Raw genomic sequence first — 24,779 nt, 5'->3', positions numbered from 1 at the left:
GCATATATTTACAGATTGTTATGGTAACTTGTTGTCTTCAGCTTTGCTCTATACGACCTTGTTGTCCATCCCTACTTCAGCTTGAATTTATATGTTAAATGTAATGTAATCATGAAAATTACACTTTCCAAACGTGTTCTATCCATATGTGATGTACTATCACACTACCCTCAAATGAGCTAAGATTGCTTTAATTCAGTTGTACGTGGATTTAAAGTGCAATATCATACAAATATTGTACTGGTATGGCGCTTTCGAGTCTCTAGGTGTCAGTTATTGGTGGTGTGCTTACATGTCAACATTAGGCAGCAAATAGTACACAATTAAGGAAAACTGCCTTCCCATTTAATGTGCATTGTTCTGCAAAAAGTTTTAAGTAGGAGAAAGTAAAACTTAGTTTATAAAACCACCTAAACTGGGAGTATTGCCGCTATAGCTATGACACTTCAGTTTAAAAACGTACGTGCATCAACAAGAAATATTTTTGCGCTAAATAAATTGCTGTCCGACTACTCACGTAATGCATAAAACTGAGGCAGTCGTAATTACAATACATTGAAGTAATATTTTGGTAGTTTTTGTTGACGATGACTCCGCAGCAAGCGATCAGATTACTTTTTATTAGTGAAGGCGCGTCAGAGCCTTGATAAGTAAACTTACAAGGAGACACGCCTAGGTCGATGAACCTTTTAGACCAGGTTCGGGGACTTCCCAGTACGAGATGTCTTTTGGCATCACAAATCAATAGATCAATATCTCAACAACAATCGCAATAACTAATCAGCATGCTAATCAATAACCTTTAATGAGAGTCAATAAAGTGAACACACCATGATCTTTCAGTCATGAATAACCACACCAATTTAGTTAAGTGTTAGGATATTTATTTCCCTACTGGTTACAATCTAAAGTCATTTCTGTTAATCTCATCAGCAATTCATCTCATTAGTAACTCTTCAGATTTGCAATTAGAAACGCAATTAATCAATGCATAGAGAATATTCACTCAGTATTAATACATAATTATTAAGAAGCAACTTAGCAAAGTCTCAGTAGTGCATGGTTCAACAAAGCAAGAACTCAGTCATTTGTCTATTTGCGTCAGATTTTAGTGAACACCTTAAATAACCTCGTATTAGCATCACCATGTTGGGCTTCATGCAAAACAATTTAGCAAACACAAATTTGGAAAACATCTAACTATGGCCTCTATCAAAGATCAGTTGGTACCTAGAAAGAAAAGGTAAACAGACAATTACAATTTTCATCAGATAGTTACCCATCCAACGGATCAGCAAACAGCGTCAGTCTTCGTCCTCGGGACATCAGTCGTTTGCATCATCAGCAAAGAAATGACAGGGCAAAGTATCAGTATGGCATAGCTAAGGAACAAGAACTTCCCTCATATAGAGTAGAAGTAAGTATCAGGTAAGGAATAAGTAAAGGGTGGTTTAGAGTAACAGGGCGAACAAACGGCAAAGTCTCAAACGAAATGGCCTAAATGGCTCAGTAGAATGGCAAAGAATGGCCTGAGGTGGAATGTCCAATAAATGCCTGATTTCTCCTCGGGTCATGTGGTTAAATCAAAACTGTCTAATTTACTCCTAATTCCTCAATGGATAATCATTGGTGCATCGCCATCTCTGTCCAATAATCTTCACCAGAGATTTACACAAACCACAGTTCTCATGTCGTTGATTGGCCCATGTTATTGACGTTTTCATCGGTTGGAATGTCAGGTAATAAAAGTTACATTTTACGCTACAGTCAGTAGTTCCATTGTTTTCTCCTACTCCAGGCAGCCTTGCACCTGTTACAAATTACACTGTTGCATTGAGCAAGAATGTCTCCTTGAGCAAGTAGGGTCCCATGAGAAAGAATTTACTACAGCTACACACATATCTAGCTTCTGGGAAAGTACAGTTTCATGTCCTTCAGGAAAATAGCACATTGCACGTTAGAAAAAGACAGTTCAAAATGAGACCAGGCAGCTAGGCACAGACCTTCGCTAAACTAAGGCCTACTGCTTAATGAACAAACTCCTAATACATAACTCCAATTTTGATATGTTAATACAAATTAAAAACATTAGTACATAATTAATTCAGCATTAATAACTTTCATTAGTCTTCGTATACATTGGTAGCCACTCCCCGTGGGCACATTTCAAACGTGTGCATTATTTCTACGTTAACACATTTTTTATGCATCTTCACTACACAATATATTGTAAGCTCTTCATGTTAATATTAATTTTAAAAGACACACTCCAGCAATCCCTCCTCTGATGACTCTTGTCATCACACAAATCTTCACTACTAATTTTACATACTAAAATTCCCTCATATCAATCTCTTCCCTTCTTGGTTTCCCCTTTGATCTTGCCCTGAATAATTTTTCCCTTTGTTTTTCTTCCCTCCTCCTATTATTTTTCGCCATCTTCAATTTTATTCTTTTACTAATTTTACATGCCACCCATGATCCAAATAAGCAATCTATAACAATCAATATCCCCTGTATTATTTTAGACAATATCCCATGCCAAAAGTTACTAATCCAATTTCCCACTGAAGCAAATCCTTTCCCAACCTTTTTCCAAACACCTGGTTCTTTCAAATCCTTCAAGTCCGTACTATCCCTAGTCAAGTTAGTAAGCATACTTCTAATCTCATTACTATTATCTGGTATGTAAGCGCAACAATGACACCCATTGAGCAATCTACAAACTCTGCCATTTTTCACTAAAAGAATGTCTAAAGCAAGCCTGTTTTGAAGAGTCAGAGCCCCCTCCGCAGCAAGTTCAGTATCCATCAGGAGTATAGCCCCTGAAAAGTTTGTCAGCATGTTATCCTCAATAGTAGACAACTTTTGAATCTTTATGGAGTTCATAATAACTCCCACTGAAGAAATTATCGTCCCAAATATGTCTCCTACTACACCAGCAGCAGTCTCTTTCTTATGTCTAGTACGATGTAATTCAGACAATTTTGGTAACCTTTTCAAATCGTCAAGTTGAAATATCTTTGGGAAAACTATCCCCAAATAACATGTCCCATACTATCCCTTTGGAAGACGGTAATAAGCATTAAGTCCACATATATAATAAATCCCGGGGATTGCTGGATCCTGTCCATTTAACATGAACGTCCATTTACTCTGAAACAAAAACACACGCTTACATTCACTCATTCCCACAAACACATTGTCATAGTATGATTTGGTCTTGGATATGCAAAGCTTTCCTACATGTAGTGCGTCTAAAGCTAACTTCCCTTGTTCTCTAATTGCACTATAACCGTCACTACTAGCAAAGGCCCGTTGCTGTAATCCTTTCTCTAGTTTACCCTTCAATGCCCTTCTTCTCTCTTCCGTGTGATCTAAAAAGCTTTTCTCTACAGGTGTAAGCAAACATGTCAAATTATTGTGGTGTGCATAAGATGTACTAATTGTTAATGTCGCCTGAATGAATCCTTTAACTAACTTTATGCTATAGTACTTAGCTACCCCACTCACATCCTCTATGATAGGCACATTAGAAAACACAAGATCATGATTTGAGTAAAAATATTGAATCTCTTCCTGGTTATAGAATCTTGTTAGTAACAGACTACAACGTATCCCATATGTTAATGACAGTCTATGATAGGTAACCCCCTCTTGTACCAAAACAGGAATCTGTGTACACTCAAAACAATCTTTTGCATCCATTGTGTCAACATACTCACTCAGCAAGCGAAAGAAAACATCAGTGGATAGTTCCCCTTTCGAGTTAGTTCCCTCATGCAAGTATCTTGTATCCAGCTCAAACCTCTCCCAGGCTGTTAGTGCAGTGGTAGTCTCAGGAATTGTAGCATTGTTAGTCTCACTTTTATCCATTAGTGTCATACTCACAACCACGACCCTAATGAATATTTATTACATGAACATTTTTTGCAAAAGTAATTGGTTCAAGTAAACTTAAAGTGTTGGGATTCAAGCCCACGGCTCCAGAGAGACTGGAGCCTAAATCTAGCCAGTTTAGCCTGTTCAGCCACGCTACCTCACATCTACAAGCTCACAACTATAGTAACTTGGTCAAACACTGTGGACACCCGCTGTGGTGACCTGGCTATGCATGGTAACGCAGCATTCACCGACAGTTGAGCGAGTTACAGGTGAAAAGCAAAGTATAATAACTGTCTGCATATAATATGTCTTTCCTTATTTATTCTTCTTCCCCATTGTATGTTTGCTCTCTGCGTTAGAAACGCGAGCTGTCATCACTGCAAGGAAACGTATGACACAGCGTTCTACTGTTTACACTCACTGAACTTTCAGCATCACAGTGACCCCTCTCGTCGCCTCTATAGTTAGACTTCAAGACAGCTGGTTTGTTTACCGATACAATTCTTGTCACCTTAGGTTGTGGTTTTTTAAAATAAGAAGGCTCGGTCCCACTGTCTGGCTACCCTTATATATATACGTCACCACTTTACATAGTCTCACCTCTCGCTATGTGGATCGTAGGTGCAGAAGGCAGAGAGTGAGACACTGATGCAGACAAAATACGTTTGTGAGTTGAAAAATACTGGCAGCAGTGGGATTCAAACCCACACCTCCAAAGAGACTGGAGCCTTAAACCAGCACCTTAGACCACTCGGCCACACTACCCTGTGCAAACATCCTTCTGTAAGCTTTCTGAAGTGAGATGTTCTGTTATATAGGGGAGTTGAAGAATAAGGATGTATAGCCTGTGAAGTGATCCTAGGAAAGTCAACGCCAACAGCAGCAGGCACGTGATACATTCAGTAGGTCAGGATTGGCCCCGGGCCATTGGAGGTGTCAGGGAGCGCCAGTCCTGAGAGTCCGTAGGAAGACAACCCTTACATTGGCGTCCCGCACGCGCTGCTTCTCTTTTTTTAAGGATAAGGAATCAAACTATCTACGTCCCTCAACTTACCAACCCTCCGCCTCAGGAAAGATTTTGTGATTCATGAGCAGAACCCGGCTGGCGCTGTTTACAGTAATGCCTAAGCACAGTACTCAACTGAGCGGTGTTTCCAAACTGAGCCGTTGTACTGCCGGAAATACCATGGGATATGTCATTTAACTTTCACATAAAATAGGGTTAACTCAGCCCTACCACATACTAAAATCTAAAGACGGAACAATAAACCAACGAGGATGGGATTCGAACCCACGTGTGCAGAGCACAATGGATTAGCAGTCCATCGCCTTAACCACTCGGCCACCTCGTCTTCGAAACACCATGTTTCAAGAGTACAAAATATGGTAGCCAAAATGTGTTCTATTAGGTGATAGTTGTCTAAACATAATAAAGAGCATATATTTACAGATTGTTATGGTAACTTCTTGTCTTCAGCTTTGCTCTATACGACCTTGTTGTCCATCCCTACTTCAGCTTGAATTTATATGTTAAATGTAATGTAATCATGAAAATTACACTTTCCAAACGTGTTCTATCCATATGTGATGTACTATCACACTACCCTCAAATGAGCTAAGATTGCTTTAATTCAGTTGTACGTAGATTTAAAGTGCAATATCATACAAATATTGTACTGGTATGGCCCTTTCGAGTCTCTAGGTGTCAGTTATTGGTGGTGTGCTTACATGTCAACATTAGGCAGCAAATAGTACACAATTAAGGAAAACTGCCTTCCCATTTAATGTGCATTGTTCTGCAAAAAGTTTTAAGTAGGGGAAAGTAAAACTTAGTTTATAAAACCACCTAAACTGGGAGTATTGCCGCTACAGCTATGACACTTCAGTTTAAAAACATACGTGCATCAACAAGAAATATTTTTGCAATAAATAAATTGCTGTCCGACTACTCACGTAATGCATAAAACTGAGGCAGTCGTAATTACAATACATTGAAGTAATATTTTGGTAGTTTTTGTTGACGATGACTCCGCAGCAAGCGATCAGATTACTTTTTATTAGTGAAGGCACGTCAGAGCCTTGATAAGTAAACTTACAAGGAGACACGCCTAGGTCGATTAACCTTTTAGACCAGGTTCGGGGACTTCCCAGTACGAGATGTCTTTTGGCATCACAAATCAATAGATCAATATCTCAAAAACAATCGCAATAACTAATCAGCATGCTAATCAATAACTTTTAATGAGAGTCAATGAAGTGAACACACCATGATCTTTCAGTCATGAATAACCACACCAATTTAGTTAAGTGTTAGGATATTTATTTCCCTACTGGTTACAATCTAAAGTCATTTCTGTTAATCTCATCAGCAATTCATCTCATTAGTAACTCTTCAGATTTGCAATTAGAAACGCAATTAATCAATGCATAGAGAATATTCACTCAGTATTAACACATAATTATTAAGAAGCAACTTAGCAAAGTCTCAGTAGTGCATGGTTCAACAAAGCAAGAACTCAGTCATTTGTCTATTTGCGTCAGATTTTAGTGAACACCTTAAATAACCTCGTATTAGCATCAGCATGTTGGGCTTCATGCAAAACAATTTAGCAAACACAAATTTGGAAAACATCTAACTATGGCCTCTATCAAAGAGCAGTTGGTACCTAGAAAGAAAAGGCAAACAGACAATTACAATTTTCATCAGATAGTTACCCATCCAACGGATCAGCAAACAGCGTCAGTCTTCGTCCTCGGGACATCAGTCGTTTGCATCATCAGCAAAGAAAGGACAGGGCAAAGTATCAGTATGGCATAGCTAAGGAACAAGAACTTCCCTCATATAGAGGAGAAGTAAGTATCAGGTAAGGAATAAGTAAAGGGTGGTTTAGAGTAACAGGGCGAACAAACGGCAAAGTCTCAAACGAAATGGCCTAAATGGCTCAGTAGAATGGCAAAGAATGGCTTGGAGTGGAATGTCCAATAAATGCCTGATTTCTCCTCTGGTCATGTGGTTAAATCAAAACTGTCTAATTTACTCCTAATTCCTCAATGGATAATCATTGGTGCATCGCCATCTCTGTCCAATAATCTTCACCCGAGTTTTACACAAACCACAGTTCTCATGTCGTTGATTGGCCCATGTTATTGACGTTTTCATCGGTTGGAATGACAGGTAAGAAAAGTTACATTTTACGCTACAGTCAGTAGTTCCATTGTTTTCTCCTACTCCAGGCAGCCTTGCACCTGTTACAAATTACACTGTTGCATTCAGCAAGAATGTCTCCTTGAGCAAGTAGGGTCCCATGAGAAAGAATTTACTACAGCTACACACATCTCTAGCTTCTGGGAAAGTACAGTTTCATGTCCTTCAGGAAAATAACACATTGCACGTTAGAAAAAGACAGTTTAATATGAGACCAGGCAGCTAGGCACAGACCTTCGCTAAACTAAGGCCTACTGCTTAATGAACAAACTCCTAATACATAACTCCAATTTTGATATGTTAATACAAATTAAAAACATTAGTACATAATTAATTCAGCATTAATAACTTTCATTAGTCTTCGTATACATTGGTAGCCACTCCCCGTGGGCACATTTCAAACGTGTGCATTATTTCTACGTTAACACATTTTTTATGCAGCTTCATTACACAATATATTGTAAGCTTTTCATGTTAATATTAATTTTAAAAGACACACTCCAGAAATCCCTCCTCTGATGAATCTTGTCATCACACAAATCTTCCCTACTAATTTTACATACTAAAATTCCCTCATATCAATCTCTTCCCTTCTTGGTTTCCCCTTTGATCTTGCCCTGAATAATTTTTCCCTTTGTTTTTCTTCCCTCCTCCTATTATTTTTCGCCATCTTCAATTTTATTCTTTTACTAATTTTACATGCCACCCATGATCCAAATAAGCAATCTATAACAATCAATATCCCCTGTATTATTTTAGACAATATCCCATGCCAAATGTTACTAATCCAATTTCCCACTGAAGCAAATCCTTTCCCAACCTTTTTCCAAACACCTGGTTCTTTCAAATCCTTCAAGTCCGTACTATCCCTAGTCAAGTTAGTAAGCATTCTTCTAATCTCATTACTATTATCTGGTATGTAAGCGCAACAATTACACCCATTGAGCAATCTACAAACTCTGCCATTTTTCACTAAAAGAATGTCTAAAGCAAGCCTGTTTTGAAGAGTCATAGCCCCCTCCGCAGCAAGTTCAGTATCCATCAGGAGTATAGCCCCTGAAAAGTTTGTCAGCATGTTATCCTCAATAGTAGACAACTTTTGAATCTTTATGGAGTTCATAATAACTCCCACTGAAGAAATTATCGTCCCAAATATGTCTCCTACTACACCAGCAGCAGTCTCTTTCTTATGTCTAGTACGATGTAATTCAGACAATTTTGGTAACCTTTTCAAATCGTCAAGTTGATATATCTTTGGGAAAACTATCCCCAAATAACATGTCCCATACTATCCCTTTGGAAGACGGTAATAAGCATTAAGTCCACATATATAATAAATCCTGGGAATTGCTGGATCCTGTCCATTTAACATGAACGTCCATTTACTCTGAAACAAAAACACACGCTTACATTCACTCATTCCCACAAACACATTGTCATAGTATGATTTGGTCTTGGATATGCAAAGCTTTCCTACATGTAGTGCGTCTAAAGCTAACTTCCCTTGTTCTCTAATTGCACTATAACCGTCACTACTAGCAAAGGCCCGTTGCTGTAATCCTTTCTCTAGTTTACCCTTCAATGCCCTTCTTCTCTCTTCCGTGTGATCTAAAAAGCTTTTCTCTACAGGTGTAAGCAAACATGTAAAATTATTGTGGTGTGCATAAGATGTACTAATTGTTAATGTCGTCTGAAAGAATCCTTTAACTAACTTTATGCTATAGTACTTAGCTACCCCACTCACATCCTCTATGATAGGCACATTAGAAAACACAAGATCATGATTTGAGTAAAAATATTGAATCTCTTCCTGGTTATAGAATCTTGTTAGTAACAGACTACAACGTATCCCATATGTTAATGACAGTCTATGATAGGTAACCCCCTCTTGTACCGAAACAGGAATCTGTGTACACACAAAACAATCTTTTGCATCCATTGTGTCAACATACTCACTCAGCAAGCGACAGAAAACATCAGTGGATAGTTCCCCTTTCGAGTTAGTTCCCTCATGCAAGTATCTTGTATCCAGCTCAAACCTCTCCCAGGCTGTTAGTACAATGGTAGTCTCAGGAATTGAAGCATTGTTAGTCTCACTTTTATCCATTAGTGTCATACTCACAACCACGACCCTAATGAATATTTATTACATGAACCTTTTTTGCAAAAGTATTTGGTTCAAGTAAACTTAAAGTGTTGGGATTCAAGCCCACGGCTCCAGAGAGACTGGAGCCTAAATCTAGCCAGTTTAGCCTGGTCAGCCACGCTACCTCACATCTACAAGCTCACAACTATAGTAACTTGGTCAAACACTGTGGACACCCGCTGTGGTGACCTGGCTATGCAGGGTAACGCAGCATTCACCGACAGTTGAGCGAGTTACAGGTGAAAAGCAAAGTATAATAACTGTCTGCATATAATATATGTCTTTCCTTATTTATTCCTCTTCACCATTGTATGTTTGCTCTCTGCGTTAGAAACGCGAGCTGTCATCACTGCAAGGAAACGTATGACACAGCGTTCTACTGTTTACACTCACTGAACTTTCAGCATAAAAGTGACCCCTCTCGTCGCCTCTATAGTTAGACTTCAAGACAGCTGGTTTGTTTACCGATACAATTCTTGTCACCTTAGGTTGTGGTTTTTTAAAATAAGAAGGCTCGGTCCCACTGTCTGGCTACCCTTATATATATATACGTCACACTTTACATAGTCTCACCTCTCGCTATGTGGATCGTAGGTGCAGAAGGCAGAGAGTGAGACACTGATGCAGACAAAATACGTTTGTGAGTTGAAAAATACTGGCAGCGGTGGGATTCAAACCCACACCTCCAAAGAGACTGGAGCCTTAATCCAGTACCTTAGACTGCTCGGCCACACTACCCTGTGCAAACAGCTTTCTGTAAGCTTTCTGAAGTGAGATGTTCTGTTGTATAGTGGAGTTGAAGAATAAGGGTGTATAGCCTGTGAAGTGATCCTAGGAAAGTCAACGCCAACAGCAGCAGACACGTGATACATTCAGTAGGTCAGGATTGGCCCCGGGCCATGGGAGGTGTCAGGGAGCGCCAGTCCTGAGAGTCCGTAGGAAGACAACCCTTACATTGGCGTCCCGCACGCGCTGCTTCTCTTTCTTTAAGGATAAGGAATCAAACTATCTACGTCCCTCAATTTACCAACCCTCCGCCTCAGGAAAGATTTTGTGATTCATGAGCAGAACCCGGCTGGCGCTGTTTACAGTAATGCCTAAGCACAGTACTCAACTGAGCGGTGTTTCCAAACTGAGCCGTTGTACTGCTGGAAATACCATGGGATATGTCATTTAACTTTCACATAAAATAGGGTTAACCCAGCCCTACCACATACTAAAAACTAAAGACAGAACAATAAACCGACGAGGATGGGATTCGAACCCACGCGTGCAGAGCACAATGGATTAGCAGTCCATCGCCTTTACCACTCGGCCACCTCGTCTTCAAAATACCATGTTTCAGGAGTACAAAATATGGTAGCCAAAATGTGTTCTATTAGGTGATAGTTGTCTAAACATAATAAAGAGCATATATTTACAGATTGTTATGGTAACTTGTTGTCTTCAGCTTTGCTCTATACGACCTTGTTGTCCATCCCTACTTCAGCTTGAATTTATATGTTAAATGTAATGTAATCATGAAAATTACACTTTCCAAACGTGTTCTATCCATATGTGATGTACTATCACACTACCCTCAAATGAGCTAAGATTGCTTTAATTCAGTTGTACGTGGATTTAAAGTGCAATATCATACAAATATTGTACTGGTATGGCGCTTTCGAGTCTCTAGGTGTCAGTTATTGGTGGTGTGCTTACATGTCAACATTAGGCAGCAAATAGTACACAATTAAGGAAAACTGCCTTCCCATTTAATGTGCATTGTTCTGCAAAAAGTTTTAAGTAGGAGAAAGTAAAACTTAGTTTATAAAACCACCTAAACTGGGAGTATTGCCGCTACAGCTATGACACTTCAGTTTAAAAACGTACGTGCATCAACTAGAAATATTTTTGCGCTAAATAAATTGCTGTCCGACTACTCACGTAATGCATAAAACTGAGGCAATCGTAATTACAATACATTGAAGTAATATTTTGGTAGTTTTTGTTGACGATGACTCCGCAGCAAGCGATCAGATTACTTTTTATTAGTGAAGGCGCGTCAGAGCCTTGATAAGTAAACTTACAAGGAGACACGCCTAGGTCGATGAACCTTTTAGACCAGGTTCGGGGACTTCCCAGTACGAGATGTCTTTTGGCATCACAAATCAATAGATCAATATCTCAACAACAATCGCAATAACTAATCAGCATGCTAATCAATAACCTTTAATGAGAGTCAATAAAGTGAACACACCATGATCTTTCAGTCATGAATAACCACACCAATTTAGTTAAGTGTTAGGATATTTATTTCCCTACTGGTTACAATCTAAAGTCATTTCTGTTAATCTCATCAGCAATTCATCTCATTAGTAACTCTTCAGATTTGCAATTAGAAACGCAATTAATCAATGCATAGAGAATATTCACTCAGTATTAACACATAATTATTAAGAAGCAACTTAGCAAAGTCTCAGTAGTGCATGGTTCAACAAAGCAAGAACTCAGTCATTTGTCTATTTGCGTCAGATTTTAGTGAACACCTTAAATAACCTCGTATTAGCATCAGCATGTTGGGCTTCATGCAAAACAATTTAGCAAACACAAATTTGGAAAACATCTAACTATGGCCTCTATCAAAGAGCAGTTGGTACCTAGAAAGAAAAGGCAAACAGACAATTACAATTTTCATCAGATAGTTACCCATCCAACGGATCAGCAAACAGCGTCAGTCTTCGTCCTCGGGACATCAGTCGTTTGCATCATCAGCAAAGAAAGGACAGGGCAAAGTATCAGTATGGCACAGCTAAGGAACAAGAACTTCCCTCATATAGAGGAGAAGTAAGTATCAGGTAAGGAATAAGTAAAGGGTGGTTTAGAGTAACAGGGCGAACAAACGGCAAAGTCTCAAACGAAATGGCCTAAATGGCTCAGTAGAATGGCAAAGAATGGCTTGGAGTGGAATGTCCAATAAAGGCCTGATTTCTCCTCGGGTCATGTGGTTAAATCAAAACTGTCTAATTTACTCCTAATTCCTCAATGGATAATCATTGGTGCATCGCCATCTCTGTCCAATAATCTTCACCAGAGTTTTACACAAACCACAGTTCTCATGTCGTTGATTGGCCCATGGTATTGACGTTTTCATCGGTTGGAATGTCAGGTAAGAAAAGTTACATTTTACGCTACAGTCAGTAGTTCCATTGTTTTCTCCTACTCCAGGCAGCCTTGCACCTGTTACAAATTACACTGTTGCATTCAGCAAGAATGTCTCCTTGAGCAAGTAGGGTCCCATGAGAAAGAATTTACTACAGCTACACACATCTCTAGCTTCTGGGAAAGTACAGTTTCATGTCCTTCAGGAAAATAGCACATTGCACGTTAGAAAAAGACAGTTTAATATGAGACCAGGCAGCTAGGCACAGACCTTCGCTAAACTAAGGCCTACTGCTTAATGAACAAACTCCTAATACATAACTCCAATTTTGATATGTTAATACAAATTAAAAACATTAGTACATAATTAATTCAGCATTAATAACTTTCATTAGTCTTCGTATACATTGGTAGCCACTCCCCGTGGGCACATTTCAAACGTGTGCATTATTTCTACGTTAACACATTTTTTATGCAGCTTCATTACACAATATATTGTAAGCTTTTCATGTTAATATTAATTTTAAAAGACACACTCCAGCAATCCCTCCTCTGATGACTCTTGTCATCACACAAATATTCCCTACTAATTTTACATACTAAAATTCCCTCATATCAATCTCTTCCCTTCTTGGTTTCCCCTTTGATCTTGCCCTGAATAATTTTTCCCTTTGTTTTTCTTCCCTCCTCCTATTATTTTTCGCCATCTTCAATTTTATTCTTTTACTAATTTTACATGCCACCCATGATCCAAATAAGCAATCTATAACAATCAATATCCCCTGTATTATTTTAGACAATATCCCATGCCAAATGTTACTAATCCAATTTCCCACTGAAGCAAATCCTTTCCCAACCTTTTTCCAAACACCTGGATCTTTCAAATCCTTCAAGTCCGTACTATCCCTAGTCAAGTTAGTAAGCATTCTTCTAATCTCATTACTATTATCTGGTATGTAAGCGCAACAATTACACCCATTGAGCAATCTACAAACTCTGCCATTTTTCACTAAAAGAATGTCTAAAGCAAGCCTGTTTTGAAGAGTCATAGCCCCCTCCGCAGCAAGTTCAGTATCCATCAGGAGTATAGCCCCTGAAAAGTTTGTCAGCATGTTATCCTCAATAGTAGACAACTTTTGAATCTTTATGGAGTTCATAATGACTCCCACTGAAGAAATTATCGTCCCAAATATGTCTCCTACTACACCAGCAGCAGTCTCTTTCTTATGTCTAGTATGATGTAATTCAGACAATTTTGGTAACCTTTTCAAATCGTCAAGTTGATATATCTTTGGGAAAACTATCCCCAAATAACATGTCCCATACTATCCCTTTGGAAGACGGTAATAAGCATTAAGTCCACATATATAATAAATCCTGGGAATTGCTGGATCCTGTCCATTTAACATGAACGTCCATTTACTCTGAAACAAAAACACACGCTTACATTCACTCATTCCCACAAACACATTGTCATAGTATGATTTGGTCTTGGATATGCAAAGCTTTCCTACATGTAGTGCGTCTAAAGCTAACTTCCCTTGTTCTCTAATTGCACTATAACCGTCACTACTAGCAAAGGCCCGTTGCTGTAATCCTTTCTCTAGTTTACCCTTCAATGCCCTTCTTCTCTCTTCCGTGTGATCTAAAAAGCTTTTCTCTACAGGTGTAAGCAAACATGTCAAATTATTGTGGTGTGCATAAGATGTACTAATTGTTAATGTCGTCTGAAAGAATCCTTTAACTAACTTTATGCTATAGTACTTAGCTACCCCACTCACATCCTCTATGATAGGCACATTAGAAAACACAAGATCATGATTTGAGTAAATATATTGAATCTCTTCCTGGTTATAGAATCTTGTTAGTAACAGACTACAACGTATCCCATATGTTAATGACAGTCTATGATAGGTAACCCCCTCTTGTACCGAAACAGGAATCTGTGTACACACAAAACAATCTTTTGCATCCATTGTGTCAACATACTCACTCAGCAAGCGACAGAAAACATCAGTGGATAGTTCCCCTTTCGAGTTAGTTCCCTCATGCAAGTATCTTGTATCCAGCTCAAACCTCTCCCAGGCTGTTAGTACAATGGTAGTCTCAGGAATTGAAGCATTGTTAGTCTCACTTTTATCCATTAGTGTCATACTCACAACCACGACCCTAATGAATATTTATTACATGAACCTTTTTTGCAAAAGTATTTGGTTCAAGTAAACTTAAAGTGTTGGGATTCAAGCCCACGGCTCCAGAGAGACTGGAGCCTAAATCTAGCCAGTTTAGCCTGGTCAGCCACGCTACCTCACATCTACAAGCTCACAACTATAGTAACTTGGTCAAACACTGTGGACACCCGCTGTGGTGACCTGGCTATGCAGGGTAACGCAGCATTCACCGACAGTTGAGCGAGTTACAGGTGAAAAGCAAAGTATAATAACTGTCTGCATATAATATATGTCTTTCCTTATTTATTCCTCTTCACCATTGTATGTTTGCTCTCTGCGTTAGAAACGCGAGCTGTCATCACTGCAAGGAAACGTATGTCACAGCGTTCTACTGTTTACACTCACTGAACTTTCAGCATAAAAGTGACCCCTCTCGTCGCCTCTATAGTTAGACTTCAAGACAGCTGGTTTGTTTACCGATACAATTCTTGTCACCTTAGGTTGTGGTTTTTTAAAATAAGAAGGCTCGGTCCCACTGTCTGGCTACCCTTATATATATATACGTCACCACTTTACATAGTCTCACCTCTCGCTATGTGGATCGTAGGTGCAGAAGGCAGAGAGTGAGACACTGATGCAGACAAAATACGTTTGTGAGTTGAAAAATACTGGCAGCGGTGGGATTCAAACCCACACCTCCAAAGAGACTGGAGCCTTAATCCAGTACCTTAGACTGCTCGGCCACACAACCCTGTGCAAACAGCTTTCTGTAAGCTTTCTGAAGTGAGATGTTCTGTTGTATAGTGGAGTTGAAGAATAAGGGTGTATAGCCTGTGAAGTGATCCTAGGAAAGTCAACGCCAACAGCAGCAGACACGTGATACATTCAGTAGGTCAGGATTGGCCCCGGGCCATGGGAGGTGTCAGGGAGCGCCAGTCCTGAGAGTCCGTAGGAAGACAACCCTTACATTGGCGTCCCGCACGCGCTGCTTCTCTTTCTTTAAGGATAAGGAATCAAACTATCTACGTCCCTCAATTTACCAACCCTCCGCCTCAGGAAAGATTTTGTGATTCATGAGCAGAACCCGGATGGCGCTGTTTACAGTAATGCCTAAGCACAGTACTCAACTGAGCGGTGTTTCCAAACTGAGCCGTTGTACTGCTGGAAATACCATGGGATATGTCATTTAACTTTCACATAAAATAGGGTTAACCCAGCCCTACCACATACTAAAAACTAAAGACAGAACAATAAACCGACGAGGATGGGATTCGAACCCACGCGTGCAGAGCACAAAGGATTAGCAGTCCATCGCCTTTACCACTCGGCCACCTCGTCTTCAAAATGCCATGTTTCAGGAGTACAAAATATGGTAGCCAAAATGTGTTCTATTAGGTGATAGTTGTCTAAACATAATAAAGAGCATATATTTACAGATTGTTATGGTAACTTGTTGTCTTCAGCTTTGCTCTATACGACCTTGTTGTCCATCCCTACTTCAGCTTGAATTTATATGTTAAATGTAATGTAATCATGAAAATTACTCTTTCCAAACGTGTTCTATCCATATGTGATGTACTATCACACTACCCTCAAATGAGCTAAGATTGCTTTAATTCAGTTGTACGTGGATTTAAAGTGCAATATCATACAAATATTGTACTGGTATGGCGCTTTCGAGTCTCTAGGTGTCAGTTATTGGTGGTGTGCTTACATGTCAACATTAGGCAGCAAATAGTACACAATTAAGGAAAACTGCCTTCCCATTTAATGTGCATTGTTCTGCAAAAAGTTTTAAGTAGGAGAAAGTAAAACTTAGTTTATAAAACCACCTAAACTGGGAGTATTGCCGCTACAGCTATGACACTTCAGTTTAAAAACGTACGTGCATCAACTAGAAATATTTTTGCGCTAAATAAATTGCTGTCCGACTACTCACGTAATGCATAAAACTGAGGCAATCGTAATTACAATACATTGAAGTAATATTTTGGTAGTTTTTGTTGACGATGACTCCGCAGCAAGCGATCAGATTACTTTTTATTAGTGAAGGCGCGTCAGAGCCTTGATAAGTAAACTTACAAGGAGACACGCCTAGGTCGATGAACCTTTTAGACCAGGTTCGGGGACTTCCCAGTACGAGATGTCTTTTGGCATCACAAATCAATAGATCAATATCTCAACAACAATCGCAATAACTAATCAGCATGCTAATCAATAACCTTTAATGAGAGTCAATAAAGTGAACACACCATGATCTTTCAGTCATGAATAACCACACCAATTTAGTTAAGTGTTAGGATATTTATTTCCCCACTGGTTACAATCTAAAGTCATTTCTGTTAATCTCATCAGCAATTCATCTCATTAGTAACTCTTCAGATTTGCAATTAGAAACGCAATTAATCAATGCATAGAGAATATTCACTCAGTATTAACACATAATTATTAAGAAGCAACTTAGCAAAGTCTCAGTAGTGCATGGTTCAACAAAGCAAGAACTCAGTCATTTGTCTATTTGCGTCAGATTTTAGTGAACACCTTAAATAACCTCGTATTAGCATCAGCATGTTGGGCTTCATGCAAAACAATTTAGCAAACACAAATTTGGAAAACATCTAACTATGGCCTCTATCAAAGAGCAGTTGGTACCTAGAAAGAAAAGGCAAACAGACAATTACAATTTTCATCAGATAGTTACCCATCCAACGGATCAGCAAACAGCGTCAGTCTTCGTCCTCGGGACATCAGTCGTTTGCATCATCAGCAAAGAAAGGACAGGGCAAAGTATCAGTATGGCACAGCTAAGGAACAAGAACTTCCCTCATATAGAGGAGAAGTAAGTATCAGGTAAGGAATAAGTAAAGGGTGGTTTAGAGTAACAGGGCGAACAAACGGCAAAGTCTCAAACGAAATGGCCTAAATGGCTCAGTAGAATGGCAAAGAATGGCTTGGAGTGGAATGTCCAATAAAGGCCTGATTTCTCCTCGGGTCATGTGGTTAAATCAAAACTGTCTAATTTACTCCTAATTCCTCAATGGATAATCATTGGTGCATCGCCATCTCTGTCCAATAATCTTCACCAGAGTTTTACACAAACCACAGTTCTCATGTCGTTGATTGGCCCATGTTATTGACGTTTTCATCGGTTGGAATGTCAGGTAAGAAAAGTTACATTTTACGCTACAGTCAGTAGTTCCATTGTTTTCTCCTACTCCAGGCAGCCTTGCACCTGTTACAAATTACACTGTTGCATTCAGCAAGAATGTCTCCTTGAGCAAGTAGGGTCCCATGAGAAAGAATTTACTACAGCTACACACATCTCTAGCTTCTGGGAAAGTACAGTGTCATGTCCTTCAGGAAAATAGCACATTGCACGTTAGAAAAAGACAGTTTAATATGAGACCAGGCAGCTAGGCACAGACCTTCGCTAAACTAAGGCCTACTGCTTAATGAACAAACTCCTAATACATAACTCCAATTTTGATATGTTAATACAAATTAAAAACATTAGTACATAATTAATTCAGCATTAATAACTTTCATTAGTCTTCGTATACATTGGTAGCCACTCCCCGTGGGCACATTTCAAACGTGTGCATTATTTCTACGTTAACACATTTTTTATGCAGCTTCATTACACAATATATTGTAAGCTTTTCATGTTAATATTAATTTTAAAAGACACACTCCAGCAATCCCTCCTCTGATGACTCTTGTCATCACACAAATATTCCCTACTAATTTTACATACTAAAATTCCCTCATATCAATCTCTTCCCTTCTTGGTTTCCCCTTTGATCTTGCCCTGAATAATTTTTCCTTTGTTTTTCTTCCCTCCTCCTATTATTTTTCGCCCATCTTCAATTTTATTCTTTTACTAATTTTACATGCCACCCATGATCCAAATAAGCAATCTATAACAATCAATATCCCCTGTATTATTTTAGACAATATCCCATGCCAAATGTTACCAATCCAATTTCCCACTGAAGCAAATCCTTTCCCAACCTTTTTCCAAACACCTGGTTCTTTCAAATCCTTCAAGTCCGTACTGTCCCTAGTCAAGTTAGTGAGCATACTTCTAATCTCATTACTATTATCTGGTATGTAAGCGCAACAATTACACCCATTGAGCAATCTACAAACTCTGCCATTTTTCACTAAAAGAATGTCTAAAGCAAGCCTGTTTTGAAGAGTCATAGCCCCCTCCGCAGCAAGTTCAGTATCCATCAGGAGTATAGCCCCCTGAAAAGTTTGTCACCATGTTATCCTCAATAGTAGACAACTTTTGAATCTTTATGGAGTTCATAATAACTCCCACTGAAGATATTATCGTCCCAAATATGTCTCCTACTACACCAGCAGCAGTCTCATTCTTATGTCTATTACGATGTAATTCAGACAATTTTGGTAACCTTTTCAAATCGTCAAGTTGATATATCTTTGGGAAAACTATCTACAAATAACATGTCCCATACTATCCCGTTGGAAGACGGTAATAAGAATTAAGTCCACATATATAATAAATCCCGGGGATTGCTGGATCCTCTCCATTTAACATGAATGTCCATTTACTCTGAAACAAAAACCCACGCTTACATTCACTCATTCCCACAAACACATTGTCATAGTATGATTTGGTCTTGGATATGCAAAGCTTTCCTACATGTAGTGCGTCTAAAGCTAACTTCCCTTGTTCTCTAATTGCACTATAACCGTCACTACTAGCAAAGGCCCGTTGCTGTAATCCTTTCTCTAGTTTACCCTTCAATGCCCTTCTTCTCTCTTCCGTGTGATCTAAAAAGCTTTTCTCTACAGGTGTAAACAAACATGTCAAATTATTGTGGTGTGCATAAGATGTACTAATTGTTAATGTCGCATGAAATAATTCTTTAACTAACTTTATGCTATAGTACTTAGCTACCCCACTCACATCCTCTATGATAGCCACATTAGAAAACACAAGATCATGATTTGAGTAAAAATATTGAATCTCTTCCTGGTTATAGAATCTTGTTAGTAACAGACTACAACGTATCCCATATGTTAATGACAGTCTATGATAGGTAACCCCCTCTTGTACCGAAACAGGAATCTGTGTACACAAAAAACAATCTTTTGCATCCATTGTGTCAACATACTCACTCAGCAAGCGATAGAAAACATCAGTGGATAGTTCCCCTTTCGAGTTATTTCCCTCGTGCAAGTATCTTGTATCCAGCTCAAACCTCTCCCAGGCTATTAGTGCAGTGGTAGTCTCAGGAATTGTAGCATTGTTAGTCCCACTTTTATCCATTAGTGTCATACTCACAACCACGACCCTAATGAATATTTATTACATGAACCTTTTTTGCAAAAGTATTTGGTTCAAGTAAACTTAAAGTGTTGGGATTTAAGCCCACGGCTCCAGAGAGACTGGAGCCTAAATCTAGCCAGTTTAGCCTGCTCAGCCACGCTACCTCACATCTACAAGCTCACAACTATAGTAACTTGGCCAAACACTGTGGACACCCGCTGTGGTGACCTGGCTATGCAGGGTAACGTAGCATTCACCGACAGTTGAGCGAGTTACAGGTGAAAAGCAAAGTATAATAACTGTCTGCATATAATATATGTCTTTCCTTATTTGTTCTTCTTCCCCATTGTATGTTTGCTCTCTGCTTTAGAAACGCGTGCTGTCATCACTGCAAGGAAACGTATCACACAGCGTTCTACTGTTTACACTCACTGAACTTTCAGCATCACAGTGACCCCTCTCGTCGCCTCTATAGTTAGACTTCAAGACAGCTGGTTTGTTTACCGATACAATTCTTGTCACCTTAGGTTGTGGTTTTTTAAAATAAGAAGGCTCGGTCCCACTGTCTGGCTACCCTTATATATATACGTCACCACTTTCATAGTCTCACCTCTCGCTATGTGGATCGTAGGTGCAGAAGGCAGAGAGTGAGACACTGATGCAGACAAAATACGTTTGTGAGTTGAAAAATACTGGCAGCGGTGGGATTCGAACCCACGTCTCCAAAGAGACTGGAGCCTTAATCCAGCACCTTAGACCGCTCGGCCACACTACCCTGTGCAAACCTGTTTCTGTAAGCTTTCTGAAGTGAGATGTTCTGTTGTATAGGGGAGTTGGAGAATAAGGGTGTATAGCCTGTGAAGTGATCCTAGGAAAGTCAACGCCAACAGCAGCAGGCACGTGATACATTCAGTAGGTCAGGATTGGCCCCGGGCCATGGGAGGTGTCAGGGAGCGCCAGTCCTGAGAGTCCGTAGGAAGACAACCCTTACATTGGCGTCCCGCACACGCTGCTTCTCTTTCTTTAAGGATAAGGAATCAAACTATCTACGTCCCTCAACTTACCAACCCTCCGCCTCAGGAAAGATTTTGTGATTCATGAGCAGAACCTGGCTGGCGCTGTTTACTGTAATGCCTAAGCACAGTACTCAACTGAGCGGTGTTTCCAAACTGAGCAGTTGTACTGCTGGAATTACCATGGGTTATGTTATTTAACTTTCACATAAAATAGGGTTAACCCAGCCCTACCACATACTAAAAACTAAAGACGGAACAATAAACCTTTGAGGATGGGATTTGAACCCACGCGTGCAGAGCACAATGGATTAGCAGTCCATCGCCTTAACCACTCGGCCACCTCATCTTCAAAACACCATGTTTCAGGAGTACAAAATATGGTAGCCAAAATGGGTTCTATTAGGTGATAGTTGTCTAAACATAATAAAGAGCATATATTTACAGATTGTTATGGTAACTTGTTGTCTTCAGCTTTGCTCTATACGACCTTGTTGTCCATCCCTACTTCAGCTTGAATTTATATGTTAAATGTAATGTAATCATGAAAATTACACTTTCCAAACGTGTTCTATCCATATGTGATGTACTATCACACTACCCTCAAATGAGCTAAGATTGCTTTAATTCAGTTGTACGTGGATTTAAAGTGCAATATCATACAAATATTGTACTGGTATGGCGCTTTCTAGTCTCTAGGTGTCAGTTATTGGTGGTGTGCTTACATGTCAACATTAGGCAGCAAATAGTACACAATTAAGGAAAACTGCCTTCCCATTTAATGTGCATTGTTCTGCAAAAAGTTTTAAGTAGGAGAAAGTAAAACTTAGTTTATAAAACCACCTAAACTGGGAGTATTGCCGCTACAGCTATGACACTTCAGTTTAAAAACGTACGTGCATCAACAAGAAATATTTTTGCGCTAAATAAATTGCTGTCCAACTACTCACGTAATGCATAAAACTGAGGCAGTCGTAATTACAATACATTGAAGTAATATTTTGGTAGTTTTTGTTGACGATGACTCCGCAGCAAGCGATCAGATTACTTTTTATTAGTGAAGGCGCGTCAGAGCCTCGATAAGTAAACTTACAAGGAGACACGCCTAGGTCGATGAACCTTTTAGACCAGGTTCGGGGACTTCCCAGTACGAGATGTCTTTTGGCATCACAAATCAATAGATCAATATCTCAACAACAATCGCAATAACTAATCAGCATGCTAATCAATAACCTTTAATGAAAGTCAATAAAGTGAACACACCATGATCTTTCAGTCATGAATAACCACACCAATTTAGTTAAGTGTTAGGATATTTATTTCCCTACTGGTTGCAATCTAAAGTCATTTCTGTTAATCTCATCAGCAATTCATCTCATTAGTAACTCTTCAGATTTGCAATTAGAAACACAATTAATCAATGCATAGAGAATATTCACTCAGTATTAACACATAATTATTAAGAAGCAACTTAGCAAAGTCTCAGTAGTGCATGGTTCAACAAAGCAAGAACTCAGTCATTTGTCTATTTGCGTCAGATTTTAGTGAACACCTTAAATAACCTCGTATTAGCATCAGCATGTTGGGCTTCATGCAAAACAATTTAGCAAACACAAATTTGGAAAACATCTAACTATGGCCTCTATCAAAGAGCAGTTGGTACCTAGAAAGAAAAGGCAAACAGACAATTACAATTTTCATCAGATAGTTACCCATCCAACGGATCAGCAAACAGCGTCAGTCTTCGTCCTCGGGACATCAGTCGTTTGCATCATCAGCAAAGAAAGGACAGGGCAAAGTATCAGTATGGCACAGCTAAGGAACAAGAACTTCCCTCATATAGAGGAGAAGTAAGTATCAGGTAAGGAATAAGTAAAGGGTGGTTTAGAGTAACAGGGCGAACAAACGGCAAAGTCTCAAACGAAATGGCCTAAATGGCTCAGTAGAATGGCAAAGAATGGCTTGGAGTGGAATGTCCAATAAATGCCTGATTTCTCCTCGGGTCATGTGGTTAAATCAAAACTGTCTAATTTACTCCTAATTCCTCAATGGATAATCATTGGAGCATCGCCATCTCTGTCCAATAATCTTCACCAGAGTTTTACACAAACCACAGTTCTCATGTCGTTGATTGGCCCATGTTATTGACGTTTTCATCGGTTGGAATGTCAGGTAAGAAAAGTTACATTTTACGCTACAGTCAGTAGTTCCATTGTTTTCTCCTACTCCAGGCAGCCTTGCACCTGTGACAAATTACACTGTTGCATTCAGCAAGAATGTCTCCTTGAGCAAGTAGGGTCCCATGAGAAAGAATTTACTACAGCTACACACATATCTAGCTTCTGGGAAAGTACAGTTTCATGTCCTTCAGGAAAATAGCACATTGCACGTTAGAAAAAGACAGTTTAATATGAGACCAGGCAGCTAGGCACAGACCTTCGCTAAACTAAGGCCTACTGCTTAATGAACAAACTCCTAATACATAACTCCAATTTTGATATGTTAATACAAATTAAAAACATTAGTACATAATTAATTCAGCATTAATAACTTTCATTAGTCTTCGTATACATTGGTAGCCACTCCCCGTGGGCACATTTCAAACGTGTGCATTATTTCTACGTTAACACATTTTTTATGCAGCTTCATTACACAATATATTGTAAGCTTTTCATGTTAATATTAATTTTAAAAGACACACTCCAGCAATCCCTCCTCTGATGACTCTTGTCATCACACAAATCTTCCCTACTAATTTTACATACTAAAATTCCCTCATATCAATCTCTTCCCTTCTTGGTTTCCCCTTTGATCTTGCCCTGAATAATTTTTCCCTTTGTTTTTCTTCCCTCCTCCTATTATTTTTCGCCATCTTCAATTTTATTCTTTTACTAATTTTACATGCCACCCATGATCCAAATAAGCAATCTATAACAATCAATATCCCCTGTATTATTTTAGACAATATCCCATGCCAAATGTTACTAATCCAATTTCCCACTGAAGCAAATCCTTTCCCAACCTTTTTCCAAACACCTGGTTCTTTCAAATCCTTCAAGTCCGTACTATCCCTAGTCAAGTTAGTAAGCATACTTCTAATCTCATTACTATTATCTGGTATGTAAGCGCAACAATTACACCCATTAAGCAATCTACCAACTCTGCCATTTTTCACTAAAAGAATGTCTAAAGCAAGCCTGTTTTGAAGAGTCATAGCCCCCTCCGCAGCAAGTTCAGTATCCATCAGGAGTATAGCCCCTGAAAAGTTTGTCAGCATGTTATTCTCAATAGTAGACAACTTTTGAATCTTTATGGAGTTCATAATAACCCCCACTGAAGAAATTATCGGCCCAAATATGTCTCCTACTACACCAGCAGCAGTCTCTTTCTTATGTCTAGTACGATGTAATTCAGACAATTTTGGTAACCTTTTCAAATCGTCAAGTTGATATATCTTTGGGAAAACTATCCCCAAATAACATGTCCCATACTATCCCTTTGGAAGACGGTAATAAGCATTAAGTCCACATATATAATAAATCCCGGGGATTGCTGGATCCTGTCCATCTAACATGAACGTCCATTTACTCAGAAACAAAAACACACGCTTACATTCACTCATTCCTACAAACACATTGTCATAGTATGATTTGGTCTTGGATATGCAAAGCTTTCCTACATGTAGTGCGTCTAAAGCTAAATTCCTTGTTCTCTAATTGCACTATAACCGTCACTACTAGCAAAGGCCCGTTGCTGTAATCCTTTCTCTAGTTTACCCTTCAATGCCCTTCTTCTCTCTTCCGTGTGATCTGAAAAGCTTTTCTCTACAGGTGTAAGCAAACATGTCAAATTATTGTGGTGTGCATAAGATGTACTAATTGTTAATGTCGCCTGAAAGAATCCTTTAACTAACTTTATG

At 39.1% G+C, this 24,779-nt stretch overlaps 5 non-coding genes across 5 annotated transcripts; all 5 read right to left on the bottom strand.

Annotated features, from left to right (window-relative positions):
• Positions 1-5,155: 5,155 nt before the first annotated feature.
• On the bottom strand, positions 5,156-5,237 carry TRNAS-GCU (transfer RNA serine (anticodon GCU)). The gene has a single exon. It is a non-coding gene; the product is annotated as a tRNA-Ser (tRNA).
• Positions 5,238-10,479: 5,242 nt separating this feature from the next.
• On the bottom strand, positions 10,480-10,561 carry TRNAS-GCU (transfer RNA serine (anticodon GCU)). Its single transcript has one exon. It is a non-coding gene; the product is annotated as a tRNA-Ser (tRNA).
• Positions 10,562-15,804: 5,243 nt separating this feature from the next.
• TRNAS-GCU (transfer RNA serine (anticodon GCU)) lies at positions 15,805-15,886 on the bottom strand. Its single transcript has one exon. It is a non-coding gene; the product is annotated as a tRNA-Ser (tRNA).
• A 4,654-nt stretch (positions 15,887-20,540) lies between these two features.
• Positions 20,541-20,622, bottom strand: TRNAL-AAG (transfer RNA leucine (anticodon AAG)). The gene has a single exon. It is a non-coding gene; the product is annotated as a tRNA-Leu (tRNA).
• A 505-nt stretch (positions 20,623-21,127) lies between these two features.
• On the bottom strand, positions 21,128-21,207 carry TRNAS-GCU (transfer RNA serine (anticodon GCU)). The gene has a single exon. It is a non-coding gene; the product is annotated as a tRNA-Ser (tRNA).
• Between the last annotated feature and the right edge of the window lie 3,572 nt (positions 21,208-24,779).

Source organism: Pleurodeles waltl, chromosome 12, assembly GCF_031143425.1.
Source record: "Pleurodeles waltl isolate 20211129_DDA chromosome 12, aPleWal1.hap1.20221129, whole genome shotgun sequence".
NCBI lineage: Eukaryota > Metazoa > Chordata > Amphibia > Caudata > Salamandridae > Pleurodeles > Pleurodeles waltl.
This window is presented reverse-complemented; position numbering and strand designations above follow the sequence as displayed.